Source organism: Haliaeetus leucocephalus, unplaced genomic scaffold, assembly GCF_000737465.1.
Source record: "Haliaeetus leucocephalus isolate CR32 unplaced genomic scaffold, Haliaeetus_leucocephalus-4.0 Scaffold871, whole genome shotgun sequence".
Lineage (NCBI taxonomy): Eukaryota > Metazoa > Chordata > Aves > Accipitriformes > Accipitridae > Haliaeetus > Haliaeetus leucocephalus.
The window spans coordinates 2,229,272-2,242,567 of NW_010973307.1; the positions used below are offsets into that span (position 1 = coordinate 2,229,272).

General features: G+C 42.9%; 1 long non-coding RNA gene across 1 annotated transcript; it reads left to right on the plus strand.

The window, feature by feature from the left end:
* The first annotated feature begins 5,017 nt into the window (after window positions 1-5,017).
* On the plus strand, window positions 5,018-8,314 carry LOC104841447. The gene is made up of 4 exons (XR_775361.1): window positions 5,018-5,051; window positions 6,207-6,297; window positions 6,623-6,756; window positions 7,767-8,314. It is a non-coding gene; the product is annotated as an uncharacterized LOC104841447 (long non-coding RNA).
* Window positions 8,315-13,296: the final 4,982 nt, after the last annotated feature.

The following is a 13,296-nucleotide window of genomic DNA, read 5'->3' on the forward strand; positions in this document are numbered from 1 at the left end:
CAGCGGAGGAGGTGGAGGATCACCACTCCTGTCCGTCTCTCTTCTCCAGTGGGTGCCCCAGACCCAAACACGCCTCTTTATATCAAGGTTTGGGGATGCTGGCAGCGCAGTCAAGGGCCAATGAAAAAAGCCTTTTCCAGCCAAATTTGTTCTGTACTTTTGTGTCTTCCAATGAGAAAGGAGGGTCTGCTTTGAGATTGCTTTCACTGCAAAGTCCCCGATCTTTGTGCAACCCATCTTAGACCATCCAAGTTTGTGCAAGATACGTTAGGCCACAGGGTTACACAAAATACCCGTGACCACGCAATGACTGCTCCCTGTGGCCCTCCAGGCTGCTTATTCTGCCTTTGGCACACAGCTTCGTTGTCTAATTTGCAGCTGTAGCATGGTCATTGTTTCCCTTCATAACATTTTGTCCTTTACATCTAACCTTCTGGCTGTCTTTTCTCCACCTCAGTAAAAGAATAAGCATTGCTTACTTTTCAGAGTATTAATTACAAAGTTAATAGTTTAGGCCATAATGAAATTATGAGGTATGAAATTATAACATGAATACAATATTTCATATAAGATTTTATAATAGATCACATTTTTATTTCTGCTACTTCCTCTCTGGATTACTCTTGGGTTTTTTTCCTGTTGTTTCAGTGTCCTTCCTGACACCAACTTTTACTCAATCTTTCTCAGGCTGCCAAGCCTCTGGCAGGATAACCAGCACACCTGCCAGCCTCATATATATTTCTCAAATTATCTATAAAAGATAAGCAGTGTGCTAAGAAGAAATTTCATTTCTAATCCTTCCATTTTTGAACAGCAGTCAGAAGTCACACATTCTCTCTATATACATGTGTGTATATTTGCATGTACATATTATACATGGATCAGTATACATACAGGTATTCAAACACTAAATATTGACTTCAAAGGTCGTCAATATTTTACAGTTTCTGAGCCATGAGCATGTTTGCTGTTACTCAGCCTAAGTCCTTTCTGGGACACAGAAGCAGTAATTCCTATTTCTGAAGCACTTCTGCTCTAAGTCTAAACAGCATGGATAACTCCATCCTCTGTCAGGACATCTTTATTGACAGTTTATTCCATATAATCCAGGAAATGGCACTGGCCAGGGTAGGGAGGATGGGTAGTACATGTGAGAAGCCTGCTTAGGAAGCGCTGCTGATGGTCTGTCTCTTCTTCCATGGCAGTGACCGATGTGGCCATATGTTTTTAAACCCCTGAGAGTCTACCAAGTCAGCCATGGCATGGAGGAGGAAATTTCTGGTGTTTTTGTTTGGGTTTTTTTGTTTCTTTTTTTCCCCCACAGGAACACATAAGAAAAAATTATTCGGATCTCCAGCACTGATTTTATTGGAGCACAGAGCCGAAACTGAGATTTTTGGCATGGAGAAAATGCAGATGTCCCTGTCACCTGCATCTGCCGGTGAGCAAACCTTTCATCCAGGTTACCTTTAGTCTGGCAATTTTATGTGGTTTTCTTCCCTTTCTGCATTGGCAAGAAATGTTTGTTCTTTCCACTTTTCCTTATCCCCTTCCTGACAGGATGCCTGGTCCCTGTTCCTTTGGGACCTTCCCACTCTTCTGTGCTACACCATCTCCTTTGGATGTGTCTCTGCTTATCGCACTCTCTGCTCCAGAAGTTTTACCCCCCCAAAAAATATCAACAAATAATTGTCCCTGAGCCAACAATTTAAAGTCAAGCTGTGCCTTGCAGTGGTTAACCCCCGACACGAGGAGTTCATTTCCATGGCTGGAGGATGGTGGGAAGACCCAGAGGCACACAGCTGCTGTCAGCTTGGCCATCAGACACGTCGCTGTGCTGTGTCGGGTTCCGTGCTGTCCTTGCAGCTGGGCTGTGCGATTCTTGTGCATCTGGTGTTATAAAAGGGAGAGGTGGGAGGAAGCTCTGGATGTAACCAGAGGTTTGACAGCTCTGATGATTTCCAGGCAGGATTTGGCCAAGTCAGGTCTGGGCAAGTTTCCATGGGGCTGGCCAAGGCCACCGAATGGGCAGCAGGATTGTTCCGTGGCTGGATGTCATACCTTTTTTTTGCAAATTGTGGACGTGCCGTGAGGACCAAGGTTGGGCAATCGTACCAAAGGTCTGTCATCCCTTCCCGTCATTTGCACGGAGGACGCTGGAGGAAGAGGATAGCGAAGAGAAGGTGAAGGATCCTATGGCTTCAAGGAGGCTGAGGACATCCCACCATCAGAGGTAAGCTGCGGCATGACGGAGGCGATATATAGACACACAGGGTTTAACCCAGTTGCCTTCACACCAGCATTTAGAGCAATTTGTGGTGCTCTGGACTGTCCGAGACCTCCACCTGGAGCTGGTGGAGAAGGTCAGGAGAGAGGAGACCAAGCCTTGCTGGAGCAACTGGGGAGCCAGGTGGGATCTAGGGCCATCTCAGGTGGCACTTGGCTAAGTTGGAGCAAAAGAATTGAGATCTGGATATTCAGAAAGGACAGGAGTCTGGGGCATGCTGAGTGGTAAAAAGCCAGCTGGGATTTAGAAGAGTCCTTCCACATACTCATATTAACAACATTATATATATATAGTTAATTAGTATGGATTTGCTAGGAGGACTGTAGAGAAATGTGAGAGTGAGAAATGCCATCCTTATAGAGTATGTATAACTTTAAAACAATTACTTAATTAATATCCTAACTATTCCTGAGTAAATCACGTATTGGAATACCTGGTTTATTCTTTTCTATTCGCATGTTCTTCAGCTAAGATAAAATACAAAGCGGTTTAGAAAATTCAGCTTTTATTTCTCTTACAACATTTATATATTAGAAATGTATACATGCACATGTGCATGTGTGCGCATGTGCCTGCACGTGCTCTCTGTATAAAAGAAGAACATGATTTTTAGGGCTCCTCACAGGAGGCTTTGCAGTATGGCAGAGAAAGGAAACTGAATAAGACATACAGCTGTCAAAATGCTTTCAGCACACAATATTAATTGACGTGCAATATTAATTCTTTTATTACACGTGTTTAATTGCCAACAAACATGTATTTTTGTGAGCTTGAGTAGCCAAAACAGTACTTAGAGTCAATAATAGTATACTGTAATTAAAATGACACAGTTTAATTACCATATTTAAGAAATTTAAAGTAAGTTTACTATCAAATATAACAACAGATATAATTCATTAGCTGAAGATCTTTTCCCAGTCTTGATTCATATTTGAGCTTTGATCTGTTTTGTACCACTTTGGGCAGCTGACACAGGCACGAAGTGGGAAACAGGAGGAAAGAGTCGTTTTACCCTATTTTAAGGTCCTTTTCAGGACTTGACTGGTTGTCTGTCTTCTGCTTGTCTGCATTTACTGCGGTGAAACAGACCCCAAAGGCTCAGTTCAGAGCTCTGCACCTCTCTGAACACATTTATGGATTTAATATTCATAGTGTTTATTTCTGCCTCTTTACATTTCATCATTTGATTGCTTAAGAAAATTTTTTAAGAAGAAAAAATCCCCACTCATGGAAACAAATGGTCCTGCGCACTGTAAAGCACATATACACGTTCCATCAATTAAATTATACAAGAATGGGATTTAGTAAAATAGCTGTCTCTAGGCAGTTAAAGCACCTATTTGGATTTTTTTTTCCTTTCACTTGGACCCCAGAAAACAGGATTTTGAGGTCCTGCAACACAGAGACTGATGGTTTCTAAAGGAAGCAAACGTGTCCCACCTCCGCAGGCGTTCATCGTCGGCTGTCTCCAGCCGCCGAGGCAAAGGGAATCCCACACTCCTTCTCCCTGGACCTGCTGCCTCTGTTACCTGTTAGGTTCAACAGGATTTTCAGAGCAAGGACTGCCGCCTTGTCCATTGCAGGAGTCCACAGCACATTGCCAAACACTGAGGGTGTTGAGGTTGGGCTGTCAGGAAACATAATTCACTAACATATCAATGCTGGGAATCAGAAGAGATCAGTATAATTAAGAAGAAAATCCATAAAACCCAGCTGTCAGAATAATTTACGTACTCAGCTGAAGAAGGCTGCTGGAGAGATATTTCAGTATTAGCTCTTCATTGCCCTCTTCTGGGAGGCGGGTGACCTGGGTAGGTGGATGTTTTTTGGATGGCTGTTTGGAGTACAAGGACATTGGAGTTTTTTTCTAGGCTTTTAGTAGAATGACAATCAAAACACAACATCTTTTTCTGGGCTCACCTGGGTGCCTTCAGGGTCCAGGAGATGCCAGTGCTGCCATCAGTCTCTCCGGTCCAAATCCTCTGGCGGCACGTGTTTGACCAAAACAGGTTTTGTGGAGGTTGTTTCCTCTGGCCGCCTAGCAAGTGGGTGCGTGGAAGTGGGTGCCTCCCTGAAACGTTAATTATTCCAACCCTAGTTACTTGTTCTGCAATGAGTAGAATACAGATGTGGTAAATGCATGAAAATGAAAATGTTCTTGGTGCACAGATAAGTGTGCTCTTCCATGTGATCGTGCTGCTGCAAAAAAATTGCTCGAGCTAGGCTGGGTGCTCAACTCCTCTTTGCTCTCAAGACATTTTCCACAGCCCACAAGACCTATCAGGAGCTTTTTTTTTTTTTTTTAAAGTCTTGTGCAAAAACTGAGCGTCCTTAATGTAGCTGTTTAGGTGCTGTGGGAGGTATCTCCAGGCTTCAGAGAGGACCTTTCTGCAGTCAGTACCAGGCACTGTGGCCATGGGACAGCCCTGTAGAATTAGGTTCCTGCTGGATCCAAACCAGCAGCTTTCATTATCTGTCCCAGGATACTTTTTTCACGATGGATCAATGTATTATACACAAACCGAGGTGATGTCAGGTGCTTTTAGGAAGAGCCAACTCATGTGCCAGAGAAAGGGGAGAGAGTTCATGAGCAGTCACCATTTCTTATCGGCTGCCAGGAAGCGACATTTCTGGGAATTGCTGTGAGAAGCCCATGTCCTTGGCCAGCTGGTCTGTGGCAGCTCTGGCATCCACAGGGAGATATAAAGATGGTTGTTTTGGGGCAAGACGTCACTCTGTGAAGCCATCCCTTGAGAGGAACCAGGTAGGACAGACTGGCCACTGTGCCCCCTCTCTTGAAGTCCTCTAAGGTGAGCTGAAAGTATAGTTTCCACTCAGTTTCTTCTATAAGGAGAAAAATACATACCTTTTTGGTAATATTTTTTGCTTCTCTAAAAAGAAATTAATCATTTCAAGACGTATAATTTTGCAGCTTAATTAAATCCTCATAAACAACCAAAATGTACAATACTTGATATTTCAGTGATGCCTTTGGCTGATTATTATAATAAATAATGGTGATTCTGAAGGATTATAGTAGTTTGTGCCATTTTCAAAAGTTAATTGGAATCTGCAGCAAGAAATGATGGTGGAGGCATCCTTTGAGGCTTTCAGCTGGCACACGTTATAGAGGTGTTATGGAGAGAAGGGATAGATGGCTTCTTAGCTTTTTCTGTAAAGACATTTTCAAGTACTTACTACTGGCTTGCAAGCAACAAAAATGGCTATTATTCGAATAATTAAAGTTTCTGAGTGTTTATTATCCAGAGAAATTGGAATGGCTTAAGTCATTATCTACACATATCTGAAACAAAATATATGATACTTAAATCATTTTAGTCATTAAGAAACTTGCTACAAACATGAAGCACCACACCATATGGGCTGCCATGAAGAAAGTTAACTCCATCCCAGCTAGACCCAGTATGATTGCTCAAATAAAAATAGAAAAAACTCTAAATGGAAGTACCGATGATTTTGTGCATGTAGCAACATTACTTATAAGTTATAAAAGGGATGTAAGAACAGCTGGCTTATATTATAGGATGTGGATAAAATTTGGAGGAAATTAATTACATTCCTTTTTTTAAAGCTATAACATCCAGGTGTATGGGATTCAAATATAGAAGCAGGTGTAGGCTATCTTTGCAGTTGATGGAAAGAAAATCACAATATTCATCTAGCTCTTTAAAAATTTATAGGCATAAATACATTTTCTTGATCTTATGCAATGTGCTTTCAAATATATCTTTCCTCAAAAAGTGGTATTTCAGTAGATTTATTCTAGAACATTTACTCTATTGCATAAATGGCACTTTTTATTAATAAATTGCAGCTTGCATGTCATAAACAGTGTTTGTACTGGATAATGACAAATGCAGATTAAATGCATGAGCTCTTTCTGTGTTTTTTTTTTTAGTAACTGTTGTGTTTGGTGGCACTGAATTCAGACATGAAGATCTTTTCCCTTTTCTTTTCTGTTCTCCTTTTAGTGCTCCAAGGCACTTTAGGTAAGAGCCTTTAGGTAAAATAGAAGGAAATGCAGAGGGAAGATTGTGAGTATGGAGAACCTAAAATAGAAATGGAAATAAAATGGGTTTTAGTCCCTTTTGTCTCAGGCCAGCTAGTGCTGCCAGTGTGTTGGGCACATTTTAGCAGTGAACAGATGCTAGCTGGGTCCATTGGGAACCCTCCTGGTTGGAAAACGGGAATTTAATGGCACAGATTGAGGCAGCCTGCAGGCAGGCTGGACTATTGCTGTCACACTATAACCCTAACTTGTTCTTAGTCTTCTTTGGGAAGGAAAATCAAGACTCTGGGGATTTTTTTGTGCAGGTTTCATGCGTGCACCTAGTAACGATGTGCAATGCAAACAGGCTGGGGGTACCTGTTCCACCGACCACTGTCCTCTACCCAATATGAGGTCCTTCGGACACTGCACGCAAGGAGTCCCTTGCTGTCGGACTGTGGTGAGTTACGGATTTGATGAAGATCAAGTGTTTCTTGGGGGAATGGATTTATTATTCACTTTCACACATCCAGTCTGCCCTTTAGATGCGAAACTCCTCTAGTGCAAGCCGGCAAGGGAGCAGAGACTCTGCACACTCACATAGGATTTCCTGAGGATTTCCTCACCGGTTCTCTCTGTACCATTAACCATGTAGCTCGAGTGCCTCATGGGAAAGATCACAGTCAAATCTCTTTGGCAGAGATAAGTAATTAGCTAGAAATGAACTCTTTTTTTCCCTTTGTTCCCATTAGCTAACTGCTTGTGATGAGTAATACTGGTTTCAAAGGACATGTCTCAATGTGCACACTGGAGACCTGAGACATTTGGGTCAGGTTGATAGGAAACCTGCATCCTGCACATTGCAAAGTCTCACAGTCAGAAGAACAACCTGAAAGTTACGTTGTTCTGTTAGATGTTTTCTCTAGTTCCATAGTTCTCCCCTTTTAGACAAAACCAAAACATTAAATCGTGTTTTTTCTTGAATTCCTTACTGGAATCCTGAAGTTCAGCCTGTATCTTTACTCCAATATGAAACTGCAGAAACAAATATCCATGAAAATTTACACTCTGCCTCCACTGATGCTAATATTTCATTTTCTCTTTCTTTTTGCTGTAAGATGCTGCAGCTAGTCTTATTTTTGGAGGGTCTTATTTAATCTTTGTTCAATATTAATAGCAAAGATGTTAAAAACAAAACATCAGCAGCAGAAATTCCTCTCCATACCAGAGATTTCAAGATGAGTAGGAAGCTTCAGGTACAGAGACCAGGCAATTTATTATTAGGTAAAATAGAAAGGCAATTTATGATTAAAATTCAGCAGCAGCAGGACTGTGAATATCCTACTAAGCACTGACGAATTATCCAGGAATATCAGCTCTTGGTGCTCATTCAATCTTTTCTATGCTTTTTATTCAAGTCCTTTCCTGGTTATAAGTACAAAATCTGAAAGTTTCTTTTCTTTTTTTCAGTATGAACAGGGACCGTGGACATCTCAGATGGGCTAAGCAGAGCTTCTGGCAATGTAAGAGCTGTATCATCCCATTGGAAAATCAGGAATTTTGAGCTGAAAATATGCATTTAACACACACATGCACACACCAAAACATGAACAACAACAGAAAGAAAACAAACTCCTCCACAAACAAACTTAAAGACCTGAAGAAACTTTAAAGCAATTCTTGAACCACCCAGAAAAGACCAATATTTCTCATTTTTCTAAAATTTTTTTCTGTTGAAACTATGTTGCAGCCACCAACATCTATCTCAGAGAGCAGATCACCAACATGCAGAAGTCTGTCCCGATGCAAAGCAGGTTCTTCCTTTGGCCCTCAAAACAGATATTAATTATTTTCTTTTCCCTTTAGAGTTAGCAATAATGTGAATAACGCTAGACGACAAATGTCTCCAGGAGACACTGAACGCTCAGCTGGGGGGGTTCATATTTCATAGTCTACGTGTCTCAAGAAATTTTAATAAACTTGCTCCAGAAGACTTGTGTTTGATCCTTATACCTGTGAGGAATTGCCTTGGTGTGTGTTTTTGCTAGAGGACCTGGCTCTCATCTCACCTGGGGTCCATGTGACATGTGCCTTATGGTAAACTTATCCAAGAAGAGGAGAAGAAACCAAACCCTTGTATGGACAGGAATATGGCCTTGTCCTATTCATTATTAGGTTGACCAGTAATAGCCAAGAATAACTTCTCCAAACCCACTGTGATTAGGCTAGTAGAAATCTGGGACAAACTGGCCGTGTTCAGGGCCCGTGGCAGTCCTAAAACCATCCACAGAAGCTCATGGCATGGAAAGCATGGATACTTTTAGTCATCCCTTATCTCAAAACCTTTTGGTCTTAGCACCCAGGGATCTTAGGGATGGGGAAAGCAAGCAGGGGATGCATCTATACCTTGTAACAGCAGGTGCCGAGACTCCAGGCTGATGGACGTGCAAATCACTGCCTCCAGCCAGCATAGTGCAGTGGTAAATAGTTTGACTAGTTTAGGATCCAGAGAAGTAAAATCCTGATGCTGGTCTAGACTAAATAGAGGCATCAGGAGCAGAACGATGTGAATGTGGCGAGGCCGTTTCAAGACCTAAAGTTGGCCTTCTGCCACCCTGGGCTTTCTCTGCATCGCCATTCCCAGCACTTCAGATGCAATCATGTAGAGGAGTGGAGGAGTGAGCCTGTCTCCTGAACCCCAGCCTGGTGCCCTGGACTGGGATGGAAGAGGGAATGGGCTCTCGTGCTTCGTGATTTATTAATAAATACGTTGCCACACAAATCGCTGCAACCCAGACACTCTGCAGGACGATTTAACAGGACTCAATGACACACGCACTTAAATTAATTTAGTTAAATAAACTTCATTTACAGGCTGATTTTTATAGACAGTAAGAACAGCAAAAAACACCCTGACATACATAAGCAAATGTCAGCAACGTGGTTTCACAGTGACTTGCTTTTATTAGAATTGAAACTGCAAATCTCTTTATCGGGGTACAAGAACTCCTCCTCAGGTCTTCTTGTGCTCCTAAGGGTCTTCAGCCCCATAGGAAGGCTCCCCGGGTTTGCACCGAGGCTGGGATCCATTGATGTCAAAAATGGGAGATGTCTCAGATGCCCAGAGCTCTTGTCTGTGTGGTCAGTGAGGTGTCAGTTTTAGGAACTGGGTGTCCTGCAAAGAAAAATCAGGTGCTTAGCTAGTCCATCTATCTCCATCCAAACAAATTATACGTGGCTGTCTCAGGCTACCACAGGCATAAGGTAACATACAGGGTGAAAGACTACCAGAGTTCCTTGTGATCTGGACCTCTGACCTGTGTTTCTGGCCGTAAAACAGCCCAGATAAAATGGACGATATGGATGTTACCACTCAGCACACACCACAGCAAACCAGCTGCAGCTGCTGCTGACCCAGAATACCTGCCAGGGTATAGTTTAAGAGCAAAACTAGCTTAGGAATAAAGAGCTGCACTGGTGCAGCGGCATTTCTCTGGAGGAATTCATCTTACCATTTGCAGCATTTCAGCTTCCCACCACGGCAGGTCCCAATGTCAACCAGAGGAGCAGAGCATGCAACAAACGAGCAGGAGCCCCGGTTTTGCCGGCATGCTAAAGTGTCAGCAGCTTCTTGGCTGTAAGCTGCGAAAAAACCCGAGGGAAAATTCATGTTCATTTGTCAAGGCAGAGGACTGGAGAGTTGCAGCATCGGCTTTACCTGGTGTGGTATGTGGTTTCCTGCCACAGTGCCCGGTTTGTGACTGGGATAACCTGATCACACCTTCTTAAGGTCTTTACATCCTTATGGAATGCAAACTAACTGACATCTCTCCATTACAGCCTGGAGAAAGTCTGCCTGATTAATAGTGACCTGAAGATAGCTATCTGCTTCCTTAGCATCTCTCCTGGAGACATATGCTTGTCGTTCCAGTTACACACAGAAATACTATGTTATATGAAAAAGGAAACACAGAATAATGTATTTTTAAAATTAATCCCACATTACTCTCAGAATAAAAAGTGATGGTATTCAAATAAAAATGTCCTAACTGAATTTCTTCAGGCTTTCGGTTCAAGTTTCAGCAAATGTAAAGCATATTTATGACTCATCATCTTTATCTTCTACTTTGAGTAGCTTCCTCACAAGAAGCATTGAGCATTGTGAGCATGAGTGGCACGCTCACAGGAAACCTGTGCACTGTGTTACTGTGTAAAATATGGTATGGCTAACACAGATGGCATAAAACTTCAGAAAAGATAAAACTTAATCATAGCCAAACCAATGGGACTAACATTTTCATAACTAAAATGTGTTATACACTGAAATCTACACCATAAAGTAAAGTCAGGGACTGCTGTCACTAGTACTGTATGTGGTTTACTAGATGCTATGCTGGTTTTACCATGCTGGTGTGTTCAGAACTGAAGGGCCAAATGTTCAGGTGGTGGCAAAGACTGCAGCTCCATCACCTTCAGGGGATCTACCCAGGCTTATCGCAACTGAAAAGCTGGCCCAAAGTTCAGGTTCAGAGTATTTCCAGGCTAGATATTACTTGTTCCCACTGGGATGTTCAGCTTGAGATTCAAACTGTGTTATTTTTATATGATTTAAATGGATCTCTTATATCACCTGGAGCCTTGTGTATCCGTGTACTTAAAAGGCAGAAGAGGCCCTTATCAGCTGCCCCAACTTCTTGCTAAGCACAAACCCGATCATCTGACCCAGTACTTTCTGTGTCTAGCTCAATCTACACCTCTCATCAAATTGGACTCTATCCTTAATTTGAAAGGCAAGTAAGCTTTATTCTAAATTAGATCTACCACATTTCAACCAATTTGTCCTACTGGTTCTCAAGTCTTTTCTCTTAATCACATATTATCCAAGGATTGTGTGTTGCTAATTTCACTCAGCTGGTTTTAAAGACATCATTAGACCTTGGTTTCCCTTGTCTCCTAAATTAAAAAGCCCTATAGACTTATGGGTCTTTTCTGTGTGGAAGTCCTTATGAAGAGATATAAATTAACTTGTTGCCCTTTCCCAGAGACTCTACTGGAATTGCACCAGCCCTGCAGCCATCTCAGAGCTCACAGATTGTTTTGAAATAGAGGATACTTTTTGTGATGCATAAAATAGGAAAAGTCCAAGAAAGCAATCCAGAAGCATATGGTACAGGCTTTGCCTAAAGCTCATACCAGTGTCTGCTTTTGGCTTAAGTGGTTCTACATTTCTTCTTTGAATAGACAGGTGTTTGCCGCTCTAGGAAAGTAGGTACAATTTTGAGTCCACCGCAAACCAAAGAAAGGATGGAAATAGGTTAAACTTCTCTGAAGTCGCCCAAACAGCCTGGAACTATGCATGTGCTCTAAACCCACTTAATGCACACGGACAGTATAGAGTTCAGGCAAACACCCATAGTCACAACTACTTTTTTTCCAAAAATATAGGAGCTCTACTAATCTCAAATACACAGTCGGGAGGTGCGGGTGCGAAAGTGAGAAGAGAAAGCTCTCACATTGCAGGGCTGCATGTTAAGTATCAGCGTAAGAATTGCCTCAATACACAGGAGCACCTTTTTTTCCACCATGTCATCGTGTGGCTGGAACGCAAGATGCTAGAAGGAGACCATGAGGAAGACTATCAAGGACCTTGACTCAATAGCTTAAAGATTAGGACTGTGACTAGGGAAGGGGACTTCTAATATGAAACTCAGTGTCCAAGAGCACAGAGGTAATCTGAATCTCAGCACTGGGCTCTAATGGACTTCTCTGCACATGCACCCTTTTAGCCTTCTTCTCGTCTATTTTCAATCTTACCTGGAGCAGCCTGGAAGAGGAAGAAGAGAACAGCAACAAGGAAGAAAAGGATTCTCATGACTGCCAGCTGGTGGTAGGAGAGTCTTTGCAGGTATGAAGATACTCAAAGACGGACAGAAGCTGAAGTTCCAGGCAGAAGATGGTTAGTCCCTCTACTTATAAAGGCTCTGAGATGGAGCAGTGCGGAGAACCGGGGGGCGGAGGAGTGATTGAAGAACAGCGAGTTCATTGCCCGTTACTGTAGAGACTGGTGATGTATGAAGATGTTGCAACCTAACAGATTTGAAGATGCCTGACCTGAGCAATGACCAAATCATGCTAGCTGACCTGAGCAGCCAAATCACTCTGTGCTTGCAGGCCCCGTGCCAGCTGGGGGGCTGCACCCGGTGAGGACACAGGATTGGAGGAGGAGGGAGGTGGGTTCCTGTGATCCGCAATACTGTAAACCGCACAGATCTGCTGATGCCCCATGGCTCTTGGCCATGGTCTTGTGACAGCCTGTCCTCCCCCAGCCACCAGGCACGGTGAGCGTAGCAGGGCAGCTGGCCTGCAAGGCTGTGTGGAACAAGGAGGCACCAAACCCTCCTCCTTGACTGCAGGAAGGGATCAGAGCGTCAGTCCTGGCTTGGGTCGGAGTGGTAGGGCTGAAGCTGAAGGCAGGGAAGGGGTGAAAGGGTGGTGGGTATTTCCACTCCTGGCTATGAAATTGGCAGACATGGTAGTAGCTTTGGTCTTCCAGATGTTCTTCTAGCATGGTTCAGAGCTCAGTTACTCTCTGCATCTTATATTTGTGACTTTAGCCATGGATTTGTACCAAACCTTGAAGAAGTCATTAGACAGAAAGGACTGGAAGGGACACCACTGTGTCATAGGAGACTGCATCCCAACTCCCTTTCAGCAATCAGCTAAGCTTTGTCCTGCAAAGGGTGAGGTCGTGTTGCTCACTGCTGCTACAGGCACTGAATTCCCATATCCTACTCTGATGGTTTGAACCTTCTTCCAAAGCCTAGCCTTTGTGGGGAGTCTAAACCTACTCATTCTTTGCCCAAAATGACTTTGGTTTAATAAAATTTTCCCTTGCTGCTAGTCACCTTCCTGATGTGGTTATGAAGAGACCCTCTCTTTCTGATTTCGTAGATTCAACGTACCAAGTCTACTTGCTTGTGATGTCTCCACATCCTCTATC